At 39.3% G+C, this 14,538-nt stretch overlaps 1 long non-coding RNA gene across 4 annotated transcripts; it reads left to right on the top strand.

Annotated features, from left to right (window-relative positions):
* The first annotated feature begins 339 nt into the window (after positions 1-339).
* LOC123119930 (uncharacterized) lies at positions 340-4,528 on the top strand. 4 transcript variants are annotated; one of them, XR_006459084.1, is made up of 5 exons: positions 341-694; positions 785-2,412; positions 2,498-3,704; positions 3,782-3,819; positions 3,967-4,527. It is a non-coding gene; the product is annotated as an uncharacterized lncRNA (long non-coding RNA). The 4 variants fall into 4 exon arrangements; XR_006459082.1 differs by having other exon boundaries at positions 340-694; positions 2,498-4,033; positions 4,193-4,528; XR_006459083.1 differs by having other exon boundaries at positions 2,498-3,819; positions 3,967-4,528.
* Positions 4,529-14,538: the final 10,010 nt, after the last annotated feature.

Consider the following 14,538-nt stretch of genomic DNA (forward strand, 5'->3'; position numbering starts at 1 on the left):
TGATTTTGAATGAGATGAATTATAAGAATTAAACGAACATCTACATCATGCATACATATATATATATATAAATGACTCAAAGCTTACATGATATAGTGTGGTATTTATTCATAATTTGGTTACCAAATCTCATGCGTGCAATGCACGTGTACCTTACTAGTGTGTGTGTGTGTGTGTGTGTGTGTATATATATATATATATATAGAAAGTCTATTTAAGACCCAGGGTGAGGAAAAAGTAATTCTTCACCCTGGTCAGTCCGCCGTGTGACGGTCTGGTTCAACCCAGCACAAACCGATGTAAATTTATAGCAATTTTTTTATCGTGCCGCTGTAATTTTACGTTGACGCTGGAAGGTCGTGGGGATTAGGAGCTAGCCCACCCCATACATCAATAGATGTGAGCGGTTTCGTCTGAACGCCGACTAGCGAGCGGTGATTGGCGGCGTGCTGGACGGCGACGTGCTCGGCGGATAATTCTCATCGGATGATTCCCTCGCTCCCCTGTCCATCTTTCCCCCGTCCTCTCGTGCGACTCAGAGACCGAAAGCGGCAGCGGTGATGGAGCGTACAACGATTTTGCGGCGGCGACCAATCCCAAATCCATCCCACTGCTCAGTCGGATAAGGCGCTTGCGACAACCAACATTCACCGAACCAGATTTTCCATTTCCTCGACAGGCGGCTCCGGCACAGGTTCTCCACGTTTCTCACGCTCCCTCTTCTTCTCTCTGCTTCCCTTCCAACCCCAGCTCACCCTGCTAGATCTGAATGATTGCCTTGCAGGAATGAAAGTGCGCCCTATGTTCAGATTCCAGAAGCTATGCCACGGCCGCCTACAATTCCACCCAGGATAGCTAATTTGCATGCAAATTTGATTTCTGATCTCTTCCCAATCTGTCATGTTCATTCAATTTTATACGGTCATAGTTTAGCTAGGCTCCATATATCCGTAGTTGCAAAACAATTCTTGAGATTTCTTTGGTAAAATTTCTGGAATATTACATAATATTGCCTGTGCCATCATAACCATTTGTTTATCCCCTAGTATAAAAATACCAAAGTGAGGTCTCTATACATACATACGAGAAGCACCTCTTTAATTGTAATTTGCTGGTAGAAACATCGACCCGTTATTACTGGACATGAAGTAGCTTTTACAAATGCTATAGGTAATTGCGTGGAAATTGATCTGAGAAATTGTTGTCGAGATAGGTAATTACATACTTGAGAACAGTTGCTCTTTAAGATTTCTTGAGCTTTATTCCGGGTGCTCAAGTGAAGCAATTGCTTCTCATTGAAGGGTCTGTTTCTTTCTTGGACGGGTCAGGTTGTTCCTATTTTCTCTTTTATTCAGATTGGATTTGTAAATCAGAAAGTGTGATGCTCAACGAGATTCAGGTCGCGCTAAGACATCAACAATCAGTGCCGACAAGCCTCCACTATCTATTGCAGAAATGAAGAACCGTGTTGATTGCTTATCTTGAATATGATTTTGGGCAAATAGGACCTGACTAGCTTCTAAATCTGCTGAACTGTACTGATCATAGTGTGAAACTAATTTTGCTTTTGCTCTTCTAAAGGCCATCTCACGTTGATTCATAATTTGCCAGAGGAGATGGCACAGTTGGAAGTTATGTTCAGTTTCTTGATCGTTATGCTAATTCTCTGTCCATTTGTAAGACAGCTGTTGATGTTCAGAATAATAAGGGAAGTGCCTTGCACCTGAATGTCAAATGAAAAAGTAGAGCTGAAGGTTGTGATCTATATCCTTGCCATGGTTGCTCCTTGCTGATACAGGCTTTTATATTTGAATGCTCGCTACTCTCGCACATATATAGATTTTTCATTATAGATGCAAATTTGGAGCTGCTTAAATTTGCTTGCCTGTCGTTTTACTTAGCAATCTGCAAGAAAAAGAAGGACACCATAGATTGCTTGGCAATAAAGATCGACATAAATTAGCAATTTGTGTGTACCCTTAGAAGTCTATATATTTATTAAATTCTGAATTACTTGTGCTCGCGTCCTTAATGTGATGGTTGCTTTGCCTTATGATCAAATTCTCAATTGGTAATGGTGACTACATTAGACTGTTTAAGCAACTAAGCAAGTCAAGTCCCCTCGTGACTACAAGTCATGAGTGCCGCTGCACTATTCTTGTATGTTCTTCTATTTTCAATGGAAGCATTCAATCATATTTGTTTTTTTCTCTCACATCAGTTTATATACCTCTCCATGGATCATTCAGGTGTAAAAATATGGATTTTCACTTTCGACCTGCAGTATTTGACGGTCTCTGTGTGGAGGGTTTCAGAACTTTCTCTAGGCGCAGACCTGAATACTAGCAGTACACGCTTGCAGCTAGCAAAAAATGCAAGATGCAGGGTCGTGTTTTCTTTTTCCAATGCATGGTAATGAAGCCTGTTAATCCTCAAGTGTTATATGTGCGCTTGTGTGTTGGTATACTTCTGAGAACTGAAAATATTTTGTTTTCAGGTATCTGTTCAGGTGGATGACTGCTAATTTATGTGGGATAGGAATGTCTTCATATTTGTGGTGGGTACAAGTAATATTAAATTGAAATTTGAGGCCCTCTTTTCATTACAACCAGTGGCAAAATTTAGGTTTTGGTGAGAAGAAAGGTGAACCTAATGGCTACAGCACTATCAAGAAGAATGTTTTAATCACTGGAGAAATTGAGGAACAAATGAAGTTGATAGAAGAACGAGCAATAAATATCTATTAAACACATATATAGATTGCTTGGCTATAAAGATCGACATAAATTAGCATTACTTGTTTTGGGCATAGCTGAACGTACAAGCTTAATACTACTGAAATTCTAAAATCGATCAGAAGTAATGTTTGGTTTTGTTCATAGGTCGTCCCCTGTTTTGTCATTCCAACTAACTGAAAGAGATTGTAATTGGGTCAACAAATGGCATACATTTTTTTAAGCTGACAAACCTATTTTGTTGAAAATCTGAACTTTGTAGTTCAGTAGCTATTGTGTAGGTGTATTTCAATCTTATGGCTTTTTTTGCTTGAGATTCGTATACTGTATGATGTTGAGTTTGTTCACATTAACCTATGTTCCTATTTTGCTGAGTTATCCACTGAAATATGCTTAATTTCTTCTTAATTCCCCGTGTTTACTACCACAGTACCACTATATTTGATATGTTTTTATTTAGTTCCATTTAATATTGATTCAGCTATATTATGGGTGGCTTTGGCATTTTCCCCTTACAATCGTGTGTCTGACGAATTATGGGGAGTGCCTCTTTCACACTAATGTTCATTGCAAACTAATCATGAAATTCAATTACTTCAGGTCTTTACTTTCAACATGATCTACCTCCAATTTTTTGCTCCTCTTGTTTCATCACAAAGCAATGAAGTTTAGTACTCCCTCTGTTCACTTTTATAAGACGCTGTAGACATTTCAGACAGTGCCTAAAACAGTTCAATCTTAGCTGTCTGAAACGTCTTATAAAAATGAATGGAGGGAGTAGCATAACTTCTAGTAGTATTAAGAAAATCCATATTGAAGGGACTTAAGATACTTCTATGTTTTATTTTGATGACACTCAGGTGTCAGACTAGTTAGACTTAGACATTGTCGTAAATAGTTGCTAGACACAGACTAGTTCAATACGACGACTCCTACCATTGAAGCTGGCACAGTTTGATAAAAGACATGGTTAGTGAGCATTTAAACAATAGTTACAGAATTTTCTTTTTGTCTTGTTTCTCACTATACTTTTGATTCACCTGCAGCTAGCATGTTATGGGTTCATGTGATTCTGATGAATTTGGTACATCAAAAATCCCACTGTGATATCTTTGATTTTCACATTATATTATTTCTAGTTCAGGGAAGTGAAGCCTATTAGTCATAAAGTGTACATGTGCTTATGTGATGTTGGTATACTTTCAAGAATTGAAATATTCTATTTTTTCAGTATCTGTTCAAGTGGATGACGGTTAATGTACAAGGGATAGAGAGTCATGTCTTCATATTTATGGTCGGTAAGAGTAATGTGCAATTGAAATTCAAACCTTCGTTACTAATAACCAGTAGCAAGGTTTAGGTTTTGTGAGAAGAAAAGTGAACCAAAGGAGATAGTACTATTAATAGGATACTGTGTTTCTTCCAGCCCATGGATAAGAATGTTTCAGTCGTTGCAGAGATAGCTGAACAGATGAAGTTGGCGTAAAATCTATGGTCACCTACTGGTTCAAGATCAAGTTCGACAGTAGTCAGTTTGCAAGTTCGATAGCATTCAATTTTGTAATAGTGATTTCTGAAAAATAATAATCATGCTGCTGGTTACTTAGAGCTCAGTGGCATTCAGTTACGTCCAACCGAATTTTATTTGTAATCTTAAGATGGCTTTTGTTACGTAAGTATTTCTTGGAACCACTACACGGAATCTAGTATTTACTAGACCGCTTTGTTATTCCATGGTTACCAAAAATTCCTTGTGTACAAAATCAACCAGTGACCTATGTTTCTTACGGTTACTAAAAATGCCTCCTACGGAATTGTGATAGTGGTCTATGTTACTTAAATCAATCACGTACCATATTTCATTTTTAGTAGAAAACCGGTGTACTCAGTCCAATGTAAACATCAATATATCTGAGGCAAAATACCTGAACTATAGAAAGGCAGACTTATATCTGAAAAATTTAAGAACGCCTCACTACTGTAAGATTATCTGATTAGCCGTAAAATTACAGCAAGAGGCGCTTTGTGGGTTTCTCGCCTACAGGAAGTAATTGACTCACATGCAAACCATAAGATTACCTTGCACTCTTTTCTTTACAGCTGTTTTAGTGCGGAGACCCATTTCTAATTCAAAGCTATAATATTACCTCACAAAAGTTCTGTTTCTTTCCCCTCAAAAAAAAGTTTTGTTTCTTACTGTCTATGGTTTTGGACGTGGGAGCACAAGTTGGCTGGGGTGAGGAATAAGAATTCCTCACCCAGGGTGACGAATAGCGCGACCCTATATATATATATATATATATATATCATCCTTGACGATAATGAGGGGGCCCACACAATCTATCCCGTTGACCCAACATACGAGAAGGGTTTGACCATGATGGTTTCCTATTGCTATGTGTGCCATGTTAGACCAATTAAAGTTTGAGTGCATGCGTTGGACGACCCCCCCCCCCCCGCCTCGAAGTTGGGGAACCGACATCGTACGTATTTGAACCTGGCTTGGGGTCGGGTATGGTGTTCGGTTTGTAATGAAGTTGGTGCCCCATCGAAGTTGGACATTCAGTATTTGAAAACATCACACACCACTCATACATATTTTCGGACCTCATGCAGTGTATAGGGGGTCTTCTAATGAACCACGTCTCCCTTGTGTTGTTTTTTGTGACGACACGCATATCTCTTTGACCGATAACGAGGGGTATGTGTTGGCCATGAATGGATTCCTCCTAGTTCATGTTAGATCTGGTCATCATTGATAACCCACAAGTATAGGGGATCGCAACAGTTTTCGAGGGTAGAGTATTCAACCCAAATTTATTGATTCAACACAAGGGGAGCCAAAGAATATTCTCAAGTATTAATAGTTGAGTTGTCAATTCAACCACACCTGGATAACTTAATATCTGCAGCAAAGTGTTTAGTACCAAAGTAATATGATAGTAGTGGTAACGGTAACAAAGGTAATAGTAGCAAAAGTAATATTTTTGGTGTTTTGTAGTGATTGTAATAGTAGCAACGGAAAAGTAAATAAGCGAAGAACAATATGTGAAAAGCTCGTAGGCATTGGATCGGTGATGGAGAATTATGTCGGATGCGGTTCATCATGTAACAGTCATAACATAGGGTGACATAGAACTAGCTCCAATTCATCAATGTAATGTAGGCATGTATTCCGAATATAGTCATACGTGCTTATGGAAAAGAAATTGCATGACATCTTTTGTCCTACCCTCCTGTGGCAGCGGGGTCCTAGCGAAAACTAAGGGATATTAAGGCCTCCTTTTAATAGAGAACCGGACCAAAGCATTAACACATAGTGAATACATGAAATCCACAAACTACGGTCATCACCGGGAGTGGTCCCGATTATTGTCACTTCGGGGTTGCCGGATCATAACACATAGTAGGTGACTATAGACTTGCAAGATAGGATCAAGAACTCACATATATTCATGAAAACATAATAGGTTCAGATCAGAAATCATGGCACTCGGGCCCTAGTGACAAGCATTAAGCATAGCAAAGTCATAGCAACATCAATCTCAGAACATAGTGGATACTAGGGATCAAACCCTAACAAAACTAACTTGATTACATGATAGATCTCATCCAACCCATCACCGTCCAGCAAGCCTACGATGGAATTACTCACGCACAGCGGTGAGCATCATGAAATTGGTGATGGAGGATGGTTGATGATGACGATGGCGACGATTTGCCCTCTCCGGAGCCCCGAACGAACTCCAGATCAGCCCTCCCGAGTGGTTTTAGGGCTTGGCGGCGGCTCCGTATCGTAAAACGCGATGAATCCTTCTCTATGATTTTTTTCTCCCCGAAAGTGAATATATGGAGTTGGAGTTGAGGTCGGTGGAGCGTCAGGGGGCCCACGAGGTAGTGGGCGCGCCCCCACCCTCGTGGACAGGGTGTGGGCCCCCTGACGTGGATTTTTCTTCCGGTATTTTTCTTATTTTCCAAATAGATGTTCCGTGGAGTTTCAGGTCATTCCGAGAACTTTTGTTTCTGCACATAAATAACACCATGGAAAGCTGCTGAAAACAGCGTCAGTCCGGGTTAGTTCCATTCAAATCATGCAAGTTAGAGTCCTAAACAAGGGCAAAAGTGTTTGGAAAAGTAGATACGACGGAGACGTATCGACTCCCCCAAGCTTAAAGCTTTGCTTGTCCTCAAGCAATTCATTTGATAAACTGAAAGTGATAAAGAAAACTTTTACAAACTCTGTTTCCTCTTGTTGTTGTAAATATGTAAAGCCAGCATTCAAGTTTTCAGCAAATATTATGACTAACCACATTCACAATAACTCTTGGGTCTCATGTTTACTCATATCAATGGCATAATCAACTAGTGAGCCATAATAATAAATCTTGGATGACAACACTTTCTCAAAATAATCATGATATGATATAACAGGATGGTATCTCGCTAGCCCTTTTTGAGACCGCAAAAAATAAATGCAGAGCACCTTTAAAGATCAAGGACAGACTAGACATTGTAATTCATGTTAAAGGAGATCTGGTCATAGTCATACTCAATATAAATTAATAGTAATGGATGCAAATGATAGCAGTGCTCTCCAACTGGTGGTTTTTAATAAGAGGGTGATGACTCAACATAAAAGTAAATAGATAGGCCCTTCGCAGAGGGAAGCAGGGATTTGTAGAGGTGTCAGAGCTCGGTTTTGAAATAGAGATAAATAATAGTTTGAGCGGCATACTTACATTGTCAACATAACAACCAAGAGATGGCGATATCTTCCATGCTACACACATTATAGGCGGTTCCCAAACAGAATGGTAAAGTTTATACTCCCCCTCCACCAACACGCATCAATCCATGGCTTGCTCGAAACAACGAGTGCCTCCAACTAGCAACAGTCCCAGGGGGAGTTTTGTTTGCAAATATTTTCATTTAGTTTGCATAAAGCATGGGACTGGGCATCCTGGTGACCAGCCATTTTCTCGTGAGTGAGGAGTGGAGTCCACCCCTCTTGAGAATAACCCGCCTAGCATGTAAGATACGGACATCCCTAGTTGATACATGAGCTATTCGAGCATACAAAACAGAATTTCATTTGAAGGTTTAGAGTTTGGCACATACAAATTTACTTGGAACGGCAGGTAGATACCGCATATAGGAAGGTATGGTGGACTTATCTGGAATAACTTTGGGGTTTAAGGGATTGGATGCACAAGCAGTATTCCCGCTTAGTACAAGTGAAGGCTAGCAAAAGACTGGGAAGCGACCAACTAGAGAGCGACAACAGTCATGAACATGCATTAAAAGTAATAAACATTGAGTGCAAGCATGAGTAGGATATAATCCACCATGGACATAAATATCATGAAGGCTATGTTGATTTGTTTCAACTACATGTATGAACATGTGCCAAGTCGAGTCACTTAAATCATTCAAAGGAGGATACCACCCCACTATACCACATCACAACCATTTTAATAGCATGTTGGCACGAAAGGTAAACCATTATAACTCATAGCTAATCAAGCATGGCATAAGCAACTATGATCTCTAATTGTCATTGCAAACACATTTATTCATAATAGGCTGAATCAGGAACGATGAACTCATCATATTTACAAAAACAAGAGAGGTCGAGTTCATACCAGCTTCTCTCATCTCAGTCAGTTCATCATATATCGTCATAATTGCCTTTCACTTGCACGACCGCACAATGTGAAAATAATAAGAGTGCACGTGCATTGGACTAAGCTGGAATCTGCGAGCATTCAATAAACAGGAGAAGACAGGGCAATATGGGCTCTTGGTTAAATAAACAATAATGCATATAAGAGCCACTTCAAAAATTCAATTATGGTCTTCTCCTATCGACCCCCAAAGAAAAGAAAAGAAATAAAACTATTTACACGGGAAAGCTTTCAACAAGCAAAAGAAGAACGAGAAATATTTTTGGGTTTTCTTTTTAATTATTACTACTACAGCAAGAAAAGTAAACTAACTAAAAGCTACACTAATTTTTTTTGGATTTTTCTTAAGGTTTATCAAACACACAAGAAGAAAGCAAGAAAAAGAAAATAAACTAGCATGGATATTACAGTGAAAGAGTATGAGCACCGACATCTAGCAATGAGTGTGTGTCAACATAAATGTAATGTCGGTGGGAAATATGTACTCCCCCAAGCTTAGGACTTTGGCCTTAGTTGGTTTATTGCCACGGATGGCCTGGCAGACATCCATAGTTGTAGCCGGGGTCGTACTGAGATGCAGTAGCTATCGCCTCCTGAGCTGCAGCATGGCGGCGAGCTGCCTCCGCCCTCCTCTCATACTCATCTGCCTCCTCTCTGGTAATAACATATCTTCCTTTTGCCTGATAATCAAAGAAGGTAGGAGCAGGGAGAGTAATACGGACAGCACGACGTCTGCCAAAGATTAAGCGATACCGGAGAGGTGATTCATTCCTCTCAACAAACTGGTGGCGAACCATAGCATTAAAGTCTAAATAAGTAGGAGGCAACTCAATATCATCCTCACGTATGGTTACACCAAGAAAATCAGCTAAGCGGGTTGCATAAATTCCACCAAAGAAATCTCCATTAAATCTATTATGATGCAACCTACGTGCAACAATGGCTCCCAAATTATAAGATTTGTCTCCTAACACAGCACTCCTAAGAATACTGAGGTCAGGGACACACATGTGACATGCTTCATCCTTACCATTTATGCATCTACCTATGGAGAGAGCAAAATAATGTATAGTAGGAAAATGAATGCTCCCTATGGTAGCTTGTGCTATATCTCTAGATTCCCCCACAGTTATACTAGCAAGAAAATTTCTAAATTCATATTTCCGGGGTTCACTAGCACTACCCCATTGTGGAAGTTTGCAAGCAGTGGTAAAATCCTCTAAGTCCATAGTATAAGATTTTTCATAAAGATCAAACAGGACAGTGGGAGAATTACGTGAAGATTAAAATTCAAACCTCCTCACAAAGGAACTAGTGAGATAGTGGTACTGGCGGCACTTTGCTTCCTCGAAGCTCACAAGATCAGCATTACGCAAATATGCGTTAAATTCTTCCTTGATTCCCGCTCGGTCCATAAAGCTTTCTGAAGGCCATTCACAAGGGCGCACTGGAGCGTCCCTTGGTGGCTCATTGTCAGCATCACGCATTGCAAGCCTGGGTCCTTGCTTCCTTGAAGAACCACCTTGGAACATTTTCCTAAGCATATTTCTTCCTCTGAAAAATTTCTGAAATTTTTAGTAACTTCAAATAAAAGTGAACCAAGCTCAACAAGATTGATGGCAACTACTCCTACAAGTGCCTAGAGACTATATCAAGCATTAGAACTACTTGGAACCATATAAATTTGACATGCAAGCTCAAGAACATGGTCACCTAGGCATCACAAATTTGCAATGAATAAAGCACTAGAACAAAAACTAATTGGACCAATGGAGGAGTCACATACCAAGGAACAATCTCCCCAAGCAGTTTTGTGAGTGGTGCTTTGAGCAAGGAGATCGAAAATCGCAGCAAAATGAGCTAGAACTCGTGCTTGAGCTGGATGGTGATTTTTTTGGGAGGAAGAAGAAGTGTGTGGGTGCAGGAATAAGTGGAGGAGAGCCACCATGGGCCCACGAGGCAGGGGGCGCGCCCAGGGGGTAGGGCGCGCCCTTCACCCTCGTGGCCAGGTGCTTGCCCCTCCTGCTGTGTTCTGAGTGCCAGATATTCTCAAATATTCCAGAAAATATCATATTCCATTTTCAGGGCAGTTGGAGAACTTTTATTTTCGGGGTATTTTTATATTGCACAGATAAATCAGAAAACAGACAGAAAAATATTATTTTTACTTTATTTCAACTAAATAACAGAAAGTAGAGAAAGGGTACAGAAGGTTGTGCCTACTAGTTTCATCCATCTCATGCTCATCAAAAGGAATCCACTAACAAGGTTGATCATCTCTTGTTAACAAACTCATTCTGAATAACATGGAACCGGAGAAATTTCGAATGACACTATGTTACCTCAACGGGGATATGCACATCCCCAATAATAAGAATATCCTATTTCTTCTTGACAGTAGGAAGAGGAAATTCAAAACCTCCAAAAATAATCGATGGAATTTTTCCAATAGAATTGATACTGTGGACTTGAGGTTGTTTCCTCGGAAAGTGTACCGTATGCTCATTACCATTAACATTAAAAGTGACATTGCCTTTGTTGCAATCAATAACAACCCCTGTAGTATTCAGAAAAGGTCTTCCAAGAATAATAGACATACTATCGTCCTCGGGAATATCAAGAATAACAAAGTCCGTTAAAATAGTAACGTTTGCAACCACAACAGGCACATCCTCACAAATACCGACAATTATAGCAGTTGATTTATCAGCCATTTGCAAAGATATTTCAGTAGGTGTCAACTTATTCAAATCAAGTCTACGATATAAAGAGAGAGGCATAACACTAACACCGGCTCCAAGATCACATAAAGCAGTTTTAACATGGTTTCTTTTAATGGAGCATGGTATAGTTGGTACTCCTGGATCTCCAAGTTTCTTAGGTATTCCACCCTTAAAAGTATAATTAGCAAGCATGGTGGAAATTTCAGCTACCGGTATCTTTATTTTATTAGTGACAATTTCTTTCATATATTTAGCATAAGGATTCATTTTGAACATATCAGTTAATCGCATACGCAAAAAGATAGGCCTAATCATTTCAGCAAAGCGCTCAAAATCCTCATCATCCTTTTTCTTGGATGGTTTGGGAGGAAAAGGTATTGGTTTCTGAACCCATGGTTCCCTTTCTTTACCATGCTTCCTAGCAACAAAGTCTCTCTTATCATAACGTTGATTCTTTGATTGTGGGTTATCAAGATCAACAGCAGGTTCAATTTCTACATCATTATCATTACTAGGTTGAGCATCATCATGAACATCATCATTAACATTTTCATTAGGTTCATGTTCATTACCAGATTGTGTTTCAGCATCAGTAATAGAAATATCATTTGGATTCTCAGGTGTTTCCGCAATAGGTTCACTAGAAGCATGCGAAGTCCTATCATTTTTCTTTTTCTTCTTTTTAGAAGGACTATGTGCATCTATATTATTTCTCTGAGAATCTTGCTCAATTCTCTTAGGGTGGCCTTCAGGATACAAAGGTTCCTGAGTCATTCTACCAGTTCTAGTAGCCACTCTAACAGCAAAATCATTATTCTTACTATTCAATTCATTGAGCAAATCATTTTGAGCTTTAAGTACTTGTTCTACTTGAGTGGTAACCATAGAAGCATGTTTAGTAATGAGTTTAAGTTCACCTTTAACATTAGCCATGTAATTACTCAAGTGTTCAAGCGTATCGGAATTGTATTTCAATTGTCTACCCAAATAAGCATTGAAGTTTTCTTGTTTGACAATAAAATTATCAAACTCTTCTAAGCATTGTCTAGCAGACTTATAGTGAGGAATACCACCTTGATCAAATCTATAGAGAGAATTTCCCTTTACTACCTGTGTCGGGTTATCAAGACCATGAGTTTCTTTAATAGGTGGAGGATTAAGATCATATGTTTCTTCAACAGGCGGTAAATTAAGACCATGTATTTCTTTAATAGGAGGTAAATTCTTAACATCTTCAGCTTTAATACCTTTTTCTTTCATAGATTTCTTTGCCTCTTGCATATCTTCAGGACTGAGAAATAGAACACCTCTCTTCTTCGGAGTTGGTTTAGGAATTGGCTCAGGAATTGGCTCAGGAAGTGTCCAGTTATTTTCATTTGTCAACATATTATTCGATAGAATTTCAGCTTCATCCGGTGTTCTTTCCCTGAAAACAGAACCAGCACAACTATCCAGGTATCTCTGGAAGCATCGGTTAGTCCATTATAAAAGATATCAAGTATTTCATTTTTCTTAAGAGGATGATCAGGCAAAGCATTAAGTAATTGGAGAAGCCTCCCCCAAGCTTGTGGGAGACTCTCTTTTTCAATTTGCACAAAATTATATATTTCCCTTAAAGCAGCTTGTTTCTTATGAGCAAGGAAATATTTAGCACAGAAGTAATAAATCATATCCTGGGGACTACGCACACAACCAGGATCAAGAGAATTAAACCATATCTTAGAATCACCCTTTAATGAGAACGGAGATATTTTAAGGATATAAAGATAGCGAGATTTCTCATCATTAGTGAACAGGGTGGCTATATCATTTAATTTAGTAAGATGTGCCACAACAGTTTCAGATTCATAGCCATGAAAACGATCAGATTCAACCAAGGTAATTATATCAGGATCAACAGAGAATTCATAATCCCTATCAGTAACACAGATAGGTGAAGTAGCAAAAGCAGGGTCAGGTTTCATTCTAGCATTAAGAGATTGCTGCTTCCATTTAGCTAATAACCTCTTGAGCTCGTATCTATCTTTGTAAGCTAAAATAGCTAAAGCGGCCTCTTTTTCAAAAACATAACCCTCAGGAACAACAGGCGATACATAATTATCAGGGGGAGAGTCTTCATCATCACTTTCATCAATGTTATCAGTTTCAATAATTTCATTCTCTCTAACCCTAGCAAGTTGTTCATCAAGAAATTCACCAAGTGGCATAGTAGTATCAAGCATAGAAGTAGTTTCATCATAAGTATCATGCATAGCAGAAGTGGCATCATCAATAACATGCGACATATCAGAACGAATAGCAGAAGCAGGTTTAGGTGTCGCAAGCTTACTCAAAACAGAAGGTGAATCAAGTGCAGAGCTAGATGGCAGTTCCTTACCTCCCCTCGTAGTTGAGGGATAAATTGTTGTCTTAGCATCTTTCAAGTTCTTCATAGTGACCAGCAGATATAAATCCCAAGTGACTCAAAGAATAGAGCTATGCTCCCCGGCAACGGCGCCGGAAAATAGTCTTGATAACCCACAAGTATAGGGGATCGCAACATTATTCCAGGGTAGAGTATTCAACCCAAATTTATTGATTCGACACAAGGGGAGCCAAAGAATATTCTCAAGTATTAGCAGTTGAGTTGTCAATTCAACCACACCTGGATAACTTAATATCTGTAGCAAAGTGTTTAGTAGCAAAGTAATATGATAGTAGTGGTAACGGTAACAAAGGTAACAATAGCAAAAGTAATATTTTTGGTGTTTTGTAGTGATTGTAACAGTAGCAACGGAAAAGTAAATAAGCAAAGAACAATATGTGAAAAGCTCGTAGGCATTGGATCGGTGATGGAGAATTATGCCGGATGTGGTTCATCATGTAACAGTCATAACATAGGGTGACACAGAACTAGCTCCAATTCATCAATGTAATGTAGGCATGTATTCTGAATATAGTCATACGTGCTTATGGAAAAGAACTTGCATGACATCTTTTGTCCTACCCTCCCGTGGCAGCGGGGTCCTAGCGGAAACTAAGGGATATTAAGGCCTCCTTTTAATAGAGTACCGGACCAAAGCATTAACACATAGTGAATACATAAACTCCTCAAACTATGATCATCACCGGGAGTGGTCCCGATTATTGTCACTTCGGGGTTGCCGGATCATAACACATAGTAGGTGACTATAGACTTGCAAGATAGGATCAAGAACTCACATATATTCATGAAAACATAATAGGTTCAGATCAGAAATCATGGCACTCGGGCCCTAGTGACAAGCATTAAGCATAGCAAAGTCGTAGCAACATCAATCTCAGAACATAGTGGATACTAGGGATCAAACCCTAACAAAACTAACTCGATTACATGATAGATCTCATCCAACCCATCACCGTCCAGCAAGCCTATGA

This window comes from Triticum aestivum, chromosome 5D (genome assembly GCF_018294505.1).
Source record: "Triticum aestivum cultivar Chinese Spring chromosome 5D, IWGSC CS RefSeq v2.1, whole genome shotgun sequence".
Classification (NCBI taxonomy): domain Eukaryota; kingdom Viridiplantae; phylum Streptophyta; class Magnoliopsida; order Poales; family Poaceae; genus Triticum; species Triticum aestivum.